The sequence below is a fragment of the Rhinolophus sinicus genome, chromosome 3 (genome assembly GCF_057876585.1).
Source record: "Rhinolophus sinicus isolate RSI-liver-muscle chromosome 3, RSI-T2T, whole genome shotgun sequence".
Classification (NCBI taxonomy): Eukaryota; Metazoa; Chordata; class Mammalia; order Chiroptera; family Rhinolophidae; genus Rhinolophus; species Rhinolophus sinicus.
Window position 1 is genome coordinate 138,372,374 of NC_142503.1, and position 19,501 is coordinate 138,391,874.

A 19,501-nucleotide genomic window follows, 5' to 3' on the forward strand; every position below is an offset into this window, starting at 1 on the left:
GTTCTGGATATTAGTACAGATATTAATCTTCTGCATGTCAAGTATGCTGTTAATATTTTCTCCTAGTCCGTTACTTACTTTTAACTTTTTTTATGATTCACTTTACTGTATTAGAGGTTTTACATTTTGATGTAGAGACAGCTCTAGTCTTTTCCTGTATGACTTCAAGGTTTTGTCTTCTTACCCTATAGTTGCATATAATTCTTTAGTCCTGTAGTATAGTTTTCAAAAATAGCTCTTTTAAATCTATCTCAGTATTTAGCTCTTTCAATCTCAGTTTATATTTGTATATGGCATAAGATAGGGATTTTTTTTCCCATATGGCTAACCCAATTGTGCCTAGTACAATTAATCGAATCCTTTTTCAGTGATTTGAAATGCCTCTTTTTTTAAATTGTAGTAATATATACATAAAAAAATTACCATTTTAACTATCTTTAACTATATAATTCAGTGGCATTAAATACGAGGTCGGACAATTAAGTTCGCGAACTCACCCTAGAAAAAGTGCTACGTACCTCATTGCTGAATATCACTACGGTCACCTTCGAAGTACACCCCTTGGGAAGCTATGCACCGACACCAGAACCTTATCCATCCTTCAAAGCAGTTTTGGAACTCTTTTTCTGGAATGGCCATCAGAGCTGTCATCATATTACCCTTGATGTCCTGAATGCCATCAAAATGTCATCTTTTCAATATTTCCTTTATCTTTGGGTAAAGAAAGAAGTCATTGGGGGCCAGATCAGGTGAGTAGGGAGGGTGTTCCAGTACAGTTATTTGTTTACTGGCTAAAAACTCCCTCACAGACAGTGCTGTGTGAGCTGGTGCGTCGTGATGCAAGAGCCATGAATTGTTGGCGAAAAGTTCAGGTCATCTAACTATTTCATGCAGCCTTTTCAGCACTTCCAAATAGTAAGGTTGGTTAACTGTCCAGTTGGTGCAAATTCATAATGAACAATCCCTCTGATATTAAAAAAGGTTAGCAACATTGCTGCGACAAGTTTGTGAACTTAATTATCAGACCTCTATTCACATTGTTGTGCGACCACCACCACCACCCATCCCCATGAACTCGTGTCATGTTGTAAAACTGAGTCTCAATGCCTATTAAATAACTCCCCATTCTCGCCTCCCCGAGGCCCCTGGCAACCACCATTATACTTTCTATCTTTATGATGAAATACCTCTTTTATCATATGTTTACTTCCCATTTAGTCAGTTTTTGCAGTCTCCTTTTTTTCCATTTATTTATCTGTGCATCAATTTATATAATATTTAAAATTCCTAATTTACAGTTTTTGAGAACAGGTAGAGAAAGCTCACCTATTCTTTTTTTTCTAAAAATTTACTGGATATTCCCATTTTGATTTCTAGTTAAGTTTTAGAGTACTGTGTTCCCCCGAAAATAAGACCTAACCGGAAAATAAGCCCTAGCATGATTTTTCAGGATGACATCCCCTGAACATAAGGCCTAATGCGTCTTTTGGAGCAAAAATTAGTATAAGACCCGGTCTTATTTTCGGGGAAACGTGGTAAGACTAAGTTTCAGAAAACATTCTGTTGGGATCTTGTTTGGAATTACATTGAATTTATAGAATAATTTGAGGACCATTTGACATCTTCACAATATTGAGTCTGTCATTCTGGAATATGCTATATTTCTGTATTATTTTCTGTTGCAGAAGTTTATTTTGCCAATGTCATGTCAGGTCAGCTGTTGTTTCTTACATTCGGTAGGTAGTACCCGTTGGGACCAATGAACTCCCAGCCTTACTCTGGAGTCTGGGACCAGTACTGTCCTGGTGAAGGAGAATTTAAGAAGTCCTAGACTGGTAGTAAGTCAGTTTAGGGCTTAAACAAATTTTAAGGCTTTTAAAATTTCTGGAAGTGTAATTGCTAGGTTAGAGGATTAAAAAAAAGAAAGACGGTGGTAATTTATACTCCCACAGAAAGTATATGAGTTCTTGTTTCTCTGTAGCCTCACCAGCAGTAGATACTTTTTTTATTTTTGCCAATCTGATAGATGAAAAATGGTATTTTCTTGTTGAGTTTAATTGACATTTTCTAATTTCTGATGAGATTAAGGATCTTTCAGTAGAGTTATTGACATGTGTATTCATATATGAATTGCCTTTTCATATCTTAAAAATTTCTGCACATTTTACACTGGATTGTTTTCTTTTTTTATTGCTTTTAGGATTATGTATCATGGTCGATAATCATTTGTTTTTATATGTTTAGGGATTTTTTCCCCCAAACTCTCACATTATTTTGTTAATGGGTTATCCTATTGTAGTTTTTATTTTTCTGTAGTCATATCTGTATATCTTACTCTTTTTCCTTTTGGCTTTCACCAGTGCATTTAAAATGAAATAACGTTGTGACTTTTAAGGAATATATTTATTATGTAAACCCAGTTATGTTTATGTAATAGCATTTTTGCATATGTTTTATTAATAAACTTATTAGATTTGCCTGCACTTAAATTATAAATGGAGAAAAAACAGACAAGCATAAAACACTTTATAAGTGAGATTTTGAACCTCTTAATAGAAACTGGCTTTCATTATATACTTGATAACTTAAGACAGCTCCTTTTATATAGTTAAAAGTCTGGAAATGCTTAAATTTTATTAAGTGTATCGAGAATAAATCTTTCTTTTTCTGTTTCTTAGAAATTTTCAATAATTTAATTTATTGAGTACCTACTTTTTGTAGAACCCTCTGTCAGTTGCTTTGAAGTATAGTCAGACTGAATTTCTACCCTCCTGGAGTTTAGGATGGGCCATGACCCACGGCACTATGTGATGTGTCCAGTGAGTGGTGGAGAAACGTCACTGGAGAAAAAAATTATCTGCTGTTGAATAGTCTGGGTAAACTTGGTGGAAAAGCTGTGATTTGAGCTGGACCTTGAAAAATGAATGGGAATTTTCTTTGTGCTAAGCCCTATGTGAAATATACTTTATGTGAAATATTTTCATTTAATCTTTACAACAGCCCTATGAGACAAATATAGTTACCATGCCTATGGTAGAAATGAGGATACTGGAGATTACAATGTTTTCAATGGGTCCATATACATATAGTATGGAAATCATTAAAAAGAAAAAGATCTGGAAGGATGCACACCCAATTTAAATATTGGTTACCTTTGGGGAAGGGTACTGAGATTTTGGAGATGGAGGTCAAAAGGAGGCTTTAGAATTTTGGGTTGTTGTTTAAAGAAGACGTATTACAAAAGAAATAAATTTTAGTAATAAAAATAAGTGTTTTGAAACTAAGATAATGGGAAAGGAAGTTCCAGGTACTAAAGATTTTAGAAAAGAGATCTACTTGGCAAAATACCACAAGGGAGTCAGACTTAAATTGGCTTGCTGAACTACAAAATACACGTACGAGTATTTATTGGGACAAAACATGAGATCACCAAAACTTACGGAGTTTGCATTAGTCTATCATAGTGAAAAAACAACAGTTTTCTAACATGGTTTTACATCCACAAAAGTCATAACTTTTTTTTTTGATACCAGCATTACAAAAGTTAGGGAAAATTTGTTTAGTTAAGGAGTCCAAGCTTAGAGAAAATGATCAAGATTTGGGGAATCAGAATGACAGAGAATGACTCTTATTTTTTATTTATCTCAGGATACAGTGTTATTTTCTTTTCCCCTATCTTGTGACATTTATTCATAATGGTGGCAAGGCAGTGTCAGTTTTGCTTTCCTAGGACTTTTTTTTAAAGATCCCATAGCTAAAAAGTGGTGGAGGTAGAATTTGAAATAAGACCATATAAGTTCAAAGTTTTAGATCTCATCTACTGTGGAATACTGAAAATGTTGAGATGACAATTCCAAAGGGATGGGCGGCCGGATGGCTCAGTTGGTTAGAGCGTGAGCTCTCAACAACAAGGTTGCCGGTTCAATTCCTGCATGGGATGGTGGGCTGCGCACCCTGCAACTAAGTATTGAAAACGGCGACTGGACTTGGAGCTGAGCTGCACCCTCCACAACTAGATTGAAGGACAACTCCCTGGAGAAACTGTCCCCCAATATTCCCCAATAAAATTATATATATATATATATAAAAGAATTCCAAAGGGAGGAGAGTTTACAGAGGAAGGTCAGTAAGTATCAGGTATGTTCAGGGTGTAGCAGTAAACCAGTGTTGTTGTAGGGCAGTATTTATGGCAGGAAATGATGGGCGATAAAAGATGAAGGGGTAATACAATGTGTTTACCTCAAAAATCAGGACAATTAATGGGTCCAAGGATAGATGTGAAAGATTCATTCATTTTACAAACATCGTATTGAAATAAAATTTCAGATACATGAAGATAATTCTTTGAGGTAAGAGTGAGTGAACTTGCAGCATTGTGATTTATGTATTCTTTACAAATGTTATTTAGCATTAACTGATCCATATATCAGATTTTTTCCAAAGGAGAAGATAAAGTCCTCTCTTAGCAATTCTATTCAAATTTTACCTACAATGCTTTGAGAATGTTACTACTACTTTATATTGTGGTAAATACGAGGTCTGACAGTTAAGTTCGCGAACTTATCTTAGAAAAAGTGCTACATACCTCATTGCTGAATATCACTATGGTCACCTTCGAAGTACTCCCCTTGGGAAGCTATGCACTGATGCCAGTGCCTAGTCCACCCTTCAAAGCAATTTTGGAATTCTTTTTCTGGAATGACCATCAAAGCTGCCGTCATATTACCCTTGATGTCCTGAATGTCATAAAATGTCATCCTTTCAATATTTTCTTTATCTTCAGGTGAAGAAAGAAGTCATTGGGGCCAGATCAGCTGAGTAGGAAGGGTGTTCCAATACAGTTATTTGTTTACTGGCTAAAAACTCCCTCACAGACAGTGCCGTGTGAGCTGGTGCATTGTCGTGATGCAAGAGCCATGAATTGTTGGCGAAAAGTTCAGGTCGTCTAACTTTTTCACGCAGCCTTTTCAGCACTTCCAAATAGTAAAGTTGGTTAACTGTTTGTCCAGTTGGTACAAATTCATAATGAATAATCCCTTTGATATCAAAAAAGGTTAGCAACATTGTTGCAACAAAGTTTGCGAACTTTATTGTCCGACCTCAGATGCATAACATAAAATTTACCGATTTAACTATTTTTAATCATACAGTTCAGTGGCATTAAGTACTTTCACAATGTTGTGCATTACTACCATCTCTCTCCAGAAGTTTTTCTTTTGCCCACACTGAAACTCTGTACTTATTAAATTCTAATTCCTCATTCCCTCCTCTAGTTCCTGGCAATCACCATTCTACATTCTGTCTCTATGAATTTGACTTTGCTAGGTACCTCATGTAAGTGGAATCATACAAAATATTTGTCCTTTTGTATCTGGCTTATTTCACTTAGCGTAAATGTCTTCAAGGTTCATTCATATTGTAGCATGTGTTAAAATTTCCTTTTTAAGGCTGAATAACATTCCATTGTATGTATATACCACATTTTGTTTATTCATAAATGGACATTTGGGTTGTTTTCACATTTTGGCTGTTGTGAATATTGGAATAAAACTATTTGAGTCACTGCTTTCAATTCTTTTAGGTATATACCTAGAAGTGGAATTGTTGGATCATTTGGTAATTCTATGTTTAACTTTTTAGGGATCTCCAAGCTGTTTTCCACAGTGACTTTACATTCCCATCATCAATGCAAAGGGTTCCAATTTGTTTACTTCCTTGCCAACACTTGTTGTTTTGGTTATAAGCATCCCAATGGTATCTGTCATGGTGGTTTTGATTTGCATTGCACTAAATGCTAGTGATGCGGAGAATGTTTTTATGTGTTTATTGGCAATCTGTGTATGTTCTTCAGAGAAATGTCTATCCAAGTCCTTTGTCTATTTTTTAATTGGATTTTTTTGTACCACCACTTTTATTTGTACTCCCCAGTCCAGTTCAAGCCGTTGTTTCTCAGACTAGTTGTGTAGGACACAGCTCCCTGGCCCTGCTGGTATTATGAGCCTTGTAGTTGAGAGCCCACTGGCCCATGTGGGAATCGAACCGGCAGCCTTCAGAGTTGGGAGCATGGAGCTCTAACTGCCTGAGCCACCAGGCCGGCCCCCATGTGCCACGACTTTTTAAATCTAGTAAGTCTCTCAATTTCTTTTGAGTTGAATCAAAGACTCTTGATAATGCATTGCTACCACTTAATTTATAACATTGATGCAAATTGTGGTAGGAACTTGTTATTAGGAGATTGATATTAATTATTAAGTTATAATCTGGGAAACCACTTAGTTGGAAATGACTGGCTCAGATTATTCACCTCGATGTATTTTTCTATGCTATGACCACCATTATAAATTATCCAAATGTTGCATAATCTCCATCTGGAAGATGGAAGTCATCATTGTATTTATGTTTCTTGGTTTTTCTGCAGCTAGGAGCTATTTCCGTTTTGATTTCTGTTTTGACTAGGAGTTGTACTTAATAATAGTCATCTCGCATTTGCCTTTTAGCCTCTATTCACTTTGTCTAATTCATTGATGTGGATGAATTTCAACGTTACTAAGGGAAACCCTTCATTTGCTCATTTTAATAATCCTGTAACCTATTGTCAATCCAAATGGAAATATTTTTCAGTGTGGTTTCCCTGATAAAAAGATGAGTAAAGTAAGTAATACTTTTTTAAGAGAATGTTACTTCTTTGATCTCATTTTTTAAAAGAAATAAATTTTTTTGGGGAATATTGGGCAACAGTGTGTTTCTCCAGGGCCCATCAGCTCCAAATCATTGTCCTTCATCCTAGTTGTGGAGGGCGCAGCTCAGCTCCAAGTCCATTCGCCGTTTTTCAATCTTTATGTTGCAGGGGGCACAGCCCACCATCCCATGTGGGAATTGAACCGGCAACCTTGTTGAGACTTCACGCTCTAACCAACTGAGCCATCTGGCTGCCCCTCTGGCAGCTCAGCAGCAGCTCGTTGTCTTCAGTCTAGTTTTGGAGGGCGCAGCTCACTAGCCCATGTGGGAATCGAACCGGCAACCCTGTTGTTCAGAGCTCACGTTCTAACCAACTGAGGCATCCGGCTGCCCCGATCTCATTTTTCTGTTATTGTTCCCCTCTATCACTTTTCTTTAGCTCTGATGCCTCCTTACTGTCCTTCAGACACTCTGGGAAAGCTCTTACCTGAGGGTCTTTGCCTAGAATATTCTTCTCCCAGGTATGTCTTATTCCCTCACCTCTTCTAAGTCTTTACTTAAATGTCACTTTTTCAGTGAGGCCTAACTACACTATTTAAACTTGTAACCCTTGCAAAGATTGCTAGTCTCCCTTTCCTGCGTTACTTCGATAGCATTCAATCACCATATAACGTACATCATACTTATTTTTTTGTCTCTTCCCCTCATCTCCATTCTCGAATCCTGTATGTATGAGCTTCAGGGGAACAGTGATTTTTATCTGTTTTGTTTATTGCTACATCCTTTAGCACCTAGAAGAGTGTCTGACATATGGGAGGGGTGACTCAGGGTTAAGAACACATCATAATGTTATATAAAAAACTAATACAATAGTACCTTGCATTCTTCCTTCCTAACCCGGGCCTGGTAGAATGTCTCCTACAAGGAAGGGTGCTGAGAAGAAGGGCCGTTCTGCCATCATTGAGGTAGTGACCAGAGAATATGTCATCACCATTCACAAGCATATTTATGGAGTGGGCTTCAAGAAGTGCGCCCTTCAGGCACCCAAAGAGATACGGAAATTTGCCATTAAGGAGATGGGAACTCCTGATGTATATGTTGACACCAGGCTCAACAAAGCTGTCTGGGCCAAAGGAATAAGGAATGCTTCATACCACATCTGTGTGCATTTGTCCAGAAAACATTGAGGTGTAAGAGTCATCAAACAAGCCCTTTACATTGGTTACCTATGTACCTGTCACCACTTTCAGAAATCTATAGAAAGTCAATGTTGATGAGAACTGATTGTCAAAGTTGTAAAACCTCACACGCACGGTGTGCGTCTAGAATGGTAATTCTTAATTGGGGGGGGGGGGCTCAAGGACAGAATTAAAGATTTTATGAGAGCTATATGCATTGCTTCATTATTAGAAGTGATTAATAGGCCTGAATTGAACTTATTTAATTGCTAGTAGTGTTGAACATTTTCAGTATTTACAAAAAAAATAATTCACTTTTGTAAATTTCCTGATCTTTTCATTTATTTTTATATATAAAGTTATATTTTTATGGGTATGTGTGTAATTAATATATGTGCCTATTTTCTTTAGTTTCCATGTTATCTTAGTTTACAGAACTTTAAATTTTTTATGCAGCCAAATCTATTTTCATTAGATTATTTTTATTTCTAAGCTTAGGAAGTAGTCCCATCTTCCATTTCTGCTTCCTGCCCAGAGATTTGATAAATATTCACTTGCTTTGTTCTAACTTCTTCCTAAAAGAATGAAAGGATGTGTAGAGACCATAGAGTTTAGGAAATCATAGGCATATAGTTGCTAACTGATGTCACGGAGTGGAAGAGATTGTTCAGGGCGAGTGTTTAGCTGAAGAGAGAAAAGGAGGGAGAATTCTGCAGTGGACCAACATACAGGTGATTTGCAAAGGATGAAAGTTAAGTAAAAGGGACTAATAAGGAAGTCAGTAGTAGGAGAATAAGGAGAGAAGGGGTATAGGAGAGCCCACGAGTGAAGCAAGTTTTTGGAAGGGTAGAGGTCAATTGTGTCAGATACCTTAGGACAAAGACCGACAATTTGAGGTAAGAGCTGAAGAGTGGTTGTTGGACTTGGCCACTAGGAATTCATTGGTGCCTTTTCATAAGGAATGTTTTAGTGGAGATATGAAAGTCCAGCACAGGTGCCTACGATTGTGGGCTTAAAGAGCTTAGCAGGGAAAGGATGGAAAGAGGATGGGTCACAGCTTGTGGGATGGTGGCAGAGTTGAGGAAAATTGTTTTTAAGGAAGGGAAGAGTTGATCATATTTATAGAATGAGGAGATGCAGTTAGAGGAAAGGGAGATATTGTGGGTGGGCAACAGGAGTTCATTGAAGGTTTTACAGGAGGTTTGGTGTTCTCGGCTTAAGAGTCTGGGTGGGGGTTAATTGTAGAAAGGAGAGATACTTCTTTTAAGATAAATAGGAAGGAGGGAAGAATGGTTGAGGACATTGGAGTAGGAGAGATAAGAGAAAATTTGTAGGTGACCGTGCCTGATGGACACTTTTTAGCCATGCTATTTATAATTAATGAACAACTTAGGCTTTTGTTTTTCACTGTAAAAGAATATTCTTGCCTTGCCTGTTTCATAGACTTGATGTGAGTTAAAAATGAAACAAGTGTATGCTAAAATGCTTTAGAAACTTAAAATGTTGTACATATCTTTGGTCTATTGTTAAAGCCATTTCTTTGTGTAGAGTATATAAAGCTTCCTAAGTCAAAATGCTCCAAACAGCAAGGAACTGCAGAGGATTCTGATATTTTAGAGCCATAATGTTTGGGAGTCTTAGGTCGCTGAGTCTTTATCTTGTATCTGGGAGGTTTCTTTACAAGTCAGGAATGTATTTTGATAAGTACTGCTGCTGATATTAGCACCTGAAATCATTTAAAATGTTGACTGTGGGAATAATTAAGGGAAATGTGTGGCAAGAAACAAAGTAAAGTGAATTTTTAGTGGTTTAAATTTGGCTCAAGATGGCAGGTATTCTACATTCTCATGTGTGCCTTCTGCTGGTTCACTTCTCGTTACTTTTGAAAAACTAAACTTCACGTTTACTTATGAACTCTTACAGTATTTGGTGCCTCAGACTAATTTATGCTTAGCTCTTTTCCACTTCATATATGTCCTCATAACACATAGGTATAGTTTTTATTGTATGGAGGGCGTCTATCACATGGTATTTAGTTAAAACAACAACAACATGAAGCACAACAACAAAGGTTTGCATTGTGCTTTTCTTGGCATTCTAGATTCCTTTAGCATTTCCATTCCTTTGCCCTTATCGTTAGTCCTGGATTTCTGTTTGATTTCTGGGTGCTGACAGGATGACTGGAGAAAAGCATGTAATCAAGCTCATTGTTCCACTACTGATATGTGCTGGTTAGTTGAATTTGGCTCTTGATGTTGTAGTTAATTACCAAGAACATTTAATGGGATATTGACTCTTACTCATTCTCCAGACAGAGAAATGCATGATATTGTTTCATTTTGTACCCTTATTCATTTATTCAAATGTATTTGGGTATCTACTGTGTGCTGGCCAATATACTAATGAGTAGAAGCTTTTAAGAGGGAGATAATAACTGTCAAATGCAGTACATTGGTATAGAAAAAACAGGACAAATGTTCATTTGGTTTGGTGATTAAGAAGTCATGGTGAGCTTAAAAGCAGTTTCATTAGGAGGATGGAATCCCCCTTACAGTTGGTGAAAAAATAAATGGCAAGGGATAAAGGAGGAGGGGAAGAAGAAGATAGAGGAAAGGGGGAGGGAGTGAGGGAGTGAGAGGGGGTATAGAGGAGAGTGAGGGGGAAAGAGGGAGAAAGTAGAGAAGGAGAGTTGAGAGTGGGGGGAGAGGGAAGGAGAGAAAAAGAATAACTTTTCTTGTGAAGGTTTGCAGAGAAGAGGAAGAAGGGACTGGGTGGGAGCCAGAAGGACTTTTCCTTTTGGGATAAGACCTGACCTTGTGTATGTGCTGAGGGCAAAGGTGCTATCAGGGAAGGAGAGGCTGAAGATTCGAGGTATGGTATGGCTGACAGCAGGGTGTTGAAGGAGGCGGAAGGGGGTGAGAGTCGCAGTGTGGGTCAAGAGTACAGGTGGATGGGCTGGCTTTGAACGGGGGAGGGACACCTCGTTTTCCAGGACTGAAATAAAAATAGGTAAGGAGAGGTGTGGATATATATAAGATTATAGGTAGGGGTAGGGGGGTGAAGTGAGGTCATGCCTGATAACTCATGGATCTGTAAGGTCAGAAGCAAGGTTGGTGGTTGAGAGTGAAGGGCCTGGGCAGGGGATTGACTGGGGGGCTTGAGCTGAGACAATGATTGAAAGAGTTGTTGAGGGGAGTGGAAAAGGGAATTTATCCAGTTTATTTGAAAGGACTAAAGTTGGAGAATTTATTGTGTTACCTTGTATCTCGTGTGATTTTTCTTTAGAGTTGCTCAGTTCCCAGCATTAGTATCCACCTGGAGCTGTGGTTTTTGTAGTCAGGTTCCGAGAAAAGGGTACAAATCCAAAGTTCCTGCTAAGAGATTTAGATGTCCAAGCATAGGACCTGGGTTGGGAGAATCAGCGGATTTGAGGGACACAAGGTTTTTGTAAAGTCGTAGAGTAAGTATGGTCAGTGTAAAATTTTTGTGAGCTATTAGAGTAATCAAGGGGGAGGAGTTTCAAATGATGACAAGATCCAGAGTGAAGAACTGAAGAATAGATGCCTAAACTAGAGTTGAGCTGAAAATGTTTGGAACTGAAGAGGCCCATGCATTCTAGTGTACGGTCATTGGATGGGCCATCTTCATGGACATTGAAATCTCCCAGGATTGAGACAGGAAGGAGACTTAGTAGAGAAGACTGAAGTAGGCTCCCAGGCTTTCAGTGAATGAGGAGGCATGGCTGAGGGATTAGAAGATGCTCGTGATGAGAAGATAAATCTTAAAGGTGGGGCCATGAAGGAAGATGATTATGATCTGAAAGCTGCAATAGGAAGGCAAGTGAATGCCTATCACTTCTGGCTGTGGGGCTATGGATTGCAGTGAAGTGAGAGAACTGTGAGAAAATCTTTAGGGAAGAATCAGGTTTTAAGTCAAGGTAAACAAGTAGAAAGAGCATTGTTAGAAAAGATTGAGGAAGCCTGTGGTTTGGTAACAAGAGAATGATTGTTCTCTTGGGCATAATGAAATAGATCTGGGCAGTGACACTATGGAAGAAACCAGGGCTGAGGACATTTTGACAAGGAAGTTAGATCATGGTGTGGATATCACTGCCTTTATGTGTTGGAAGTTATTGATTGGGCTCAATTGTCTCAACTTTGACACAAGTTATTTTGGTACTAGAACTGATTTAAAATCCCAGGTAGTATGTGCCTTGATCTCATAGAGGTGGTGAAGTCTTTTTCTAAAGTGAATGACAAGGGTCACAACGGCCATACATATTCTGGGTGAGAGATTGATGTCCTTAGCAGAGTTGAAGTTTCTTGTTAGGTAAAGGCTCCCAGGGGGAATGTGTTCAAGAGCTGGTTGTGTCCAAGGACTCCCGTGATATTTGTAGAAGGGCTCTAAGCCCACGTTGTGGGGGATGTGCTGGCCAGGATCATTTTAGAATAGAGTGATTATTGGTTTGGAATCGAATGGCTCATGTATACAAACTAGAAGTAAACAAATGAATAACTATTGTGTTAGGCTGTTGGGATTTGGATTAATTTTTTATTTTAAAATGTTATACAATTTTTGTAAAAACTTAAGAGGAATATGAGCTATAGATTTTTGGGGAGCTCCTATATGAATGAAGAGTCTTGGTTGCAAGTGACAGAAAACTCAATCCATATTGGCTTAAAAAGAGAATATTTTGTCTTATGTTACTGAAAAGTCAGGGAAAGCACTGGTTTCTAGCGTTGCTTTTGTAGTTTAGGTGATGTCTCTGGGACCTAGCCTCTTTCCTTCTCTGAACTCAGATCTACTCTCCACTGCGTGTTGGTTTGATCTGTAGGTTTCATATGGCAGGAAGATTGCTGAGATAGCTCCAATTGCTGCCCTTCCAGTTCAAGTGCAATAGGAAGAACTCTTCATTCCAACAACTCAAACAAAAGTCCCGAGTCTGAGTATCATTGACCAGATGAGCCCTGTATTTGTCTTTGACCCAGCGATAGCCAGGGCAACGCAATGCCCTGATTGACTTATGTCTAGGTCACTAGTACTGTGTTTCCCCCAAAATGAGACCTATCGGAAAATAAGGGCTGTGTGATTTTCAGGATGACATCCCCCTAATGCGTCTTTGGAGCAAAAATTAGTAAAGACCTGGTCTTATTTTTGGGGAAACACGGTAGTTGTGGGTTAGGATCAGTATCTATCCCACTACTTTGGACCTCTTTATGTTCAGAGGAATAGTCTTATATCTCTGAATTTTCCTTTATGTCTAGATTGCTCTGTCTTAGAACAATCTGGATATTTGAGATTTTGTTCATGTAGTATTTCTACAACAAATCAGTGATTACTGAGCTTTGCAAAAGGCACGGTTCCAGGTGCTTTTGGCAGTCCTAAATTGAATAAACCTAGTCTTTGCTTTCAAGGAGGTGACTGCCTAGAAGGGTTATTAGTATACGTTAGACTTCTTTCCATCATAGCTAACAAAGAGATGTGTTTCTTTAAAAACTGGGTGCTCATTGCACAGGATCACATAGTAAAAGGGAGCCCAGAATCCCATAGTAAGCCAGGATGAGCAGTATGGATCCAAGTCTTAGGGAGACTGGGATGAGTTAGGGAACTGGAAGCATCCACTGAAGCTGTAAGAGACTTTTCTTACAACCTTCTCAGCATGAGAATTTGTTATTCTTCCCCTGCCCTGGGGTTTCTTAATATCTTTTTTGGTTTCTGGTTACACCATTCCTATCTCATCCAACCCCCGACTTCACCCTCTTCTTTGTATATGCTTTATCTTACCTTATGGTTTCATCTCGTGTGGTCTGTGCTGTCTTATGACCTGTTCTCTGGCAATGTTTTAGTTTCTGTTCTTCCCAACTGCAGGAGTCTCTCTTACCACTTCGCATTCAGTTGGGAGAGAGTGACAGTGTGCATTTGTACATCTAAGAGAGAATCTGACATTCGTGTGGGGCTAAGCTCTTTAGCAAACTCTTTCCTCACAGGCTGATGGCCAGACTGTAGGACTGGTGACCTTTGGGTCAGTTGCATCCCACTAGGTGATTAGCTAGGCTCAAGGGCCAGGGTATGTGTTATGTACTTACATGGAGATTAGGAAATAGTAATATGAAATAAGAGGCCATCATAGTACTCCTTAATATGCAAGGAGCTGTTGGTAGAGCTTTAACCTTGGGAGGGAATTGTGAGTCTGTTGACCAATCTGTACAGCATGGTGAGAACAAGATTGCTGTGCACTAAAATAGAATTATGCACAAAATTATTTGGCAGTTAGAAGAGGCCAATGTTTATCTGCAAGGAAATCAAGACAGGTTTCTGATAGTACTAGACTTTTAAGAATGAGAATGATTTCAATAGGAGGAGATTAGGAAGAATGATGTGAATTTATGCCCTACGAAGGCAGGGAGAAGATGCTAAAGCAGTGGCAATTGTAAACGTAAAAGGTTCAAATAAAAACACACACGTGTGAGTCGTATTTAGTCCAGCATACAGCAATAGTGAGAAAGAAAGTTGAATCTAGAGTATTGAGGTCTTTTTATCCTAAGCTAGGGAGTATAAGGACAACTCGTGTTCATTGTTTAATTGTCATGAAGGTCTCACTGGTTTTATTTGTTTATTAGTTTCAGGTGTACAAAACAATGCAATAGTTAAACATTTCACCCTTCACAAAGTGATAATTCCCCTCCCCCAATCTATTGCCCCTCTCTCACTGACTTTAAAATCGCTATGAGACTTTAAAATTAGTAAAGTTTAGTCCAGAGAAGGGGTACAATGTTTTTTTAGTAGTTGAAATAAGATTGCACATCATTTGAATCTTAATTTTTTGACATTAGTGACCTATTGTTCAACATTTGTTTGCAAGACTTTCCTTTATGATTTAAAAAAAAGTTTTGTGATATAATTCACATACCATAAAATTCACCCATTTAAAGTATAAAATTCAGTCATTTTTAGTATTTAACGTTTGTGCAACTATCACCACAATCATTTTTAAAACATTTTCATCGCCCCCAAAAGAAACTTTATACCCATTAACAGTCATTCCCTATTTCCCCCCATCTCCTCAGCCCTAGGCAACCATCAGTCTAATTTGTATCTCTGTGGATTCATATAATATGAGGTCTTTTGTGACTGACTTCTTTCACTTACCATGTTTTCAAGGTTCATCCATGTTGTAGCATGTATCAGTACGTACTTCATTCCTTTTTATGGATATATCATACTGTTTTTATTCTTCTTTAGTTAATAGATATTTGGTTTGTTTTCCCTTTTGGGCTATTATGAATAATACTTTTATGATCATTCATGTACTCTTACTGTTTTCTTTAAACTTTTATCTATTTAAGTGTGTTTTTCCAGGACCCATCAGCTCCAAGTCAAATAATTGTTTCAGTCTATTTGTGGAGGGCACAGCTCACAGTGGCCCATATGGGGATCGAACCAGCAACCTTGTTGTTAAGAGCACCGCGCGCGCTGTAACCAACTGAGCTTACCGGCTGCCCCTCATGTACTTTTTTTGTGAACATGTGTTTTCATTTTTCTTGGGTATATATCTAGTAGGGGAATTACTGGGTCATATAACTGTTTAACCTTATGAGGAACTGCCAAACTGTTTTCCAAAGCACTTGTACCATTGTTTATTCACAGCAGAGTATGAGAGTTTCAGTTTTTCCACGTCCTTGGCAACACTTGTTATTGTCTGTCTTTTTGATTATAGCCATCTTAGTGTGAGTGAATTGGCATCTCATTGTGGTTTTGATTTGCATTTCCCAAATCACTAATGACTTTGAGCATCTTTCCATGTGCTTTATTGACCTTTTGTATATCTTCTTTGGTGAAATGTCTATTCAAGTCCTTTGCCCATTTTTGAATTGGCTTTTTTGTTGTTGTTGTTGAGCTGTTAGAGTTCTTTATATATTCTGGATATTAATACACTATCAGATTTTTGACTTGCAAATATCTTCTCCCATTTTGTGGGTTGTCATTCACTATGTTAATAGTCCTTCGATATACAAAAGGTTTTCACTTTAATGGAGTCCAGTTTATCTATTTTTTTCTTTTGTTGCCTGTATTTTTGGTGTCATTGACAAAATCCAAGGTTTTCCCTAATGTTTTCTTATAAAAATTTTATAATTTAGTGCCTACATTTAGATGATTGGTCTATTTTGAGTTAATATTTGCTTATGGTGTGAAGTAGGGGGTCTAACTTTGTTCTTTTGCGTGTGTTTATCCAGTTGTCCCAGTACCATTTGTTGATCTTCTGCGATATTAATACAGTATTTCCTTATACTTTGCATAATAGGACATCTCTTCATACTTTATAAACTTGTCTAAGCGCCCATTCAAAAGTATTATCATATAAAGGAATATAAAAAGTATTATTATTATATTGGAATGTTAGAGTTGGAAGGTATTATAGAGATTTTCTTCAATCCCATTCACTTTATAAATGTGGAAACAAAGACCTAGAGAAATTAATTGATGTCCAAAGTTGTATAACTAATCAGTTAGAGATAATGCTTTAACCTAGGGGTGGGCAAACTTTTTCTATAGAGGGGCGGATAGTAAATATTTTAGGTTTTGTAGGCCAAGAGACAAAATGGGGTATTATGTAGGTAGAGTAAGTCCTCACTTAATGTTGTTGGTTCTGTGACTTTAAGTAAAGTTGATGTACAAAGAAACCAATTTTATCATAGGCTAATTGATATAAACAAGAGTTAAGTTCCTGTGGCATCTCATTAATGTTATAATGAATTGATGTTGAAAGAAACCATGTTATTCTAAGCCCTGCTGTACTCACAAGTGCAATTGTTGGATCATATGGTATTCCTATTTTTAATTTTTTGAGGAATCTTCATACTATTTCCATAGTGGCTGTACCAATTTACAGTCCCACCAATAGTGCACAAGGGTTCCCTTTTCTCCACATCTTTGCCAGCATTTGTGATCTCTCTCTCTTTTTATGATAGCCATTCTAACAGGCATGAGGTGATAACTCTGGGAATGGACATGTTTCATATTAACTCTTGACAGCATGGGATGTGTATGCAACTTCACATTACTTGTGATTAAAACTATGTTAGTCATCGTTGAAATGACTGTTGCAGTGTGTTTTGCATATAATCACTGTTTTGAATTCACTGGTTGAATTCATTGAGAAACATTATCAAGTCTGTGGGAAAAACTAATTTCCAAAACTAAACATTGTTCAGTAATAGTGATGGAGAGTGGTTTTTCTCTCAGAAAAATTTCAACTCAAAAAAATTGCAATATAACTTGACCACTGATAAGCCTGCTGACTTCTTACTGGTAGAGCAAATCAGGATATTCTTCTATTTCTGACAAAAATTAATGGAATTAAGGTTTTTTTAAGTCCACGAGAGTGAAGTCAACCATTGACACTACTGGTTGAATAACACATGATAAATTCAGATATTTTCAGAAAAGTATTTTCTAATAAATAATAGAATGAATCAATGTAGGCTTTAAACACCCAGAATTTTCACAAGCTTTGTAAATTTGTCCAATAAAGCCTTTTTCTTCTCACATGTATTTTTACCACCCTCATTTGTAACACATCTTAGCAGATTCCACTTCAGGTTGCACTGAATTAGTGTTTTCCCTTCTTGTTTGAAAATATTTTTACCTATTGTTCCATGCAGATAATTCATACATGCTAATTATTTAGTCACTTCAAACTTGTATTAACTCCTCAAATAAACAACTCCTCAAAAAACAGTAATTGTTAACAACTGTTGACTCATTAAGAGCCAAGGAAAACACTCAAAATCATTTGCCTTGTTTTTTAATTGATGAATAAAATAGTTTTTAAAAATATTGTTACCAGCATCTTCAACTCTTTCAGCTACCATTCTTGCCAAAACTGCCTATAATTTTAAATACATTTATTTTCTCTGGAATACATTTCTTTGGCTGCTACACTCAAACATGATTTAATTAACTCACCATTGATAAAAGGCTTTCTTTGCTTCACTAACAAATGAGCCATTCAGAAGCTTACTTTGGTTACATCCTCGTTTTTATTTTTGTGAAGAAATTCAGCTGTGATGAGATCTATTTACATTTTCTAATTTTTCTGACTGTGTTTTCCTCTGAGTTGGAAATAGTGTGATGAGTGCTTAGTCTGGTAATGTTGATATATATTGTATTCTTTCAGCATAGCTGTAGTGTTATTGCACAATAAACATAATACTTTGCCATCTAATATGATGAGATTATCTACACTCCACTGTAATTTAAAAGTATGACTTTGAAGCTCACTTTTATTTTCTTGTTTTTACTTGAGTATACATTGGCAAAAAATGTATGATGATAAGTGTAGTGCTCAAAAAACTGGCAAGTTATAACTGCATCACTGTATTTTGGAGTGCTCTTAGCAACAATGCAAAACCATATATGGTCTCTTGTAAATACTGAACCCTGCCATTGTAAAAGCAGCTGCTGACATTATGTAAATAAGTGTGGCAGTGTTTTAATAAAGCTTTATTTATGGACACTTAAAATTGTATTGTATAAAACTTTCACAACATAAAACATTTTTTTTAACCATTGAAAAATGTAAAAACCATTCTTGGCTTATGAGGCATACACAAACAGGCAGAGGACCCTAGGTGGGCTGTAGGCTGTAATAGTTTGCCAACTTCTCCCTTAACCCAAAAGAATAAGTCTACTGGGAGGAAAATCATGCTTGATGGAGGCAGGTCTGTGAGGGAAATCATTCTGGATGACATTTTGATAATCCTTAAATTACACTATTTATCCTAGTTTATATTAGGATTGCTATCATCTTAGAAGAAGAAGAAAAACACGAGTGATTGAGAGTTCATGTAGTTTGATTTTTACTTATTTTTTTAAGGAAAAAGTTGTACAATTTTGTGTTTTTTTGTGTACTGCCTGAAGAGCTCTTAGACTTCTGAGTTTCTAATCTTAGGTTTTTTTATGTGAAAAAATATATATGAATATGAAATTTCTTTTCTCATAAGAAAAATGTGTTTATTAAGATTTCCCCCTCTTCCTTCTGCCCCCCCCCACCACTCCGGTTCAAGCCGTTGTTTCTCAGTCTTGTTGTGTAGGACACAGCTCCCTGGCCCTGCTGGCATTATGAGCCTTGCGCCCCCCTCTCCCGCCCCCCCAGACAGTTGGTCGCCGGTCCTCGGTTGGCCGCTCACGGGAGCTCTTGCCGGCCATGGCGCTCCAACCACCTGAGCAACTGGGCCGGCCCCTAGAACAATTTTTAAAAAATGGAATGTATTGCTCTTACTTTGAAATTTTAATCTAGGCTGATTTTGCATAGGATAGGAAATAACAGAAAGTTTTTATTTTTGTAAATGGTTCCACAAGTCTCAACAAATCATGAAACTGTAGGAAGCTTGGACAGTGTTCAATGAGATTGTAAATAGGTGGAGTTTATTCCCAGAGATAATTCAGGAAAGCTAGGCATACTCTTACTATAGCTGTGGTACAAAATCCTTTAAGACTGAGTGAAAACCACATAATCCTTTGTTCCTCTTGTGTGTATGTGTGTGGTTGTGATTGTTCATCCTTTATTGTTAATTTTTAAAAATGGGTTTTTGACAGAGGCTATTAATAGCTTAACACTTAGAGGGGGGTTAAGTTAAATTAAA

General features: G+C 37.4%; 1 protein-coding gene and 1 pseudogene across 4 annotated transcripts in view; both read left to right on the forward strand.

The window, feature by feature from the left end:
* The window catches only part of MGA (MAX dimerization protein MGA), a 132,764-nt gene that overhangs the window by 23,967 nt on the left and 89,296 nt on the right, over positions 1-19,501 (forward strand). The window lies entirely within an intron of this gene.
* On the forward strand, positions 7,590-7,962 carry LOC148758657 (large ribosomal subunit protein eL31 pseudogene; annotated as a pseudogene).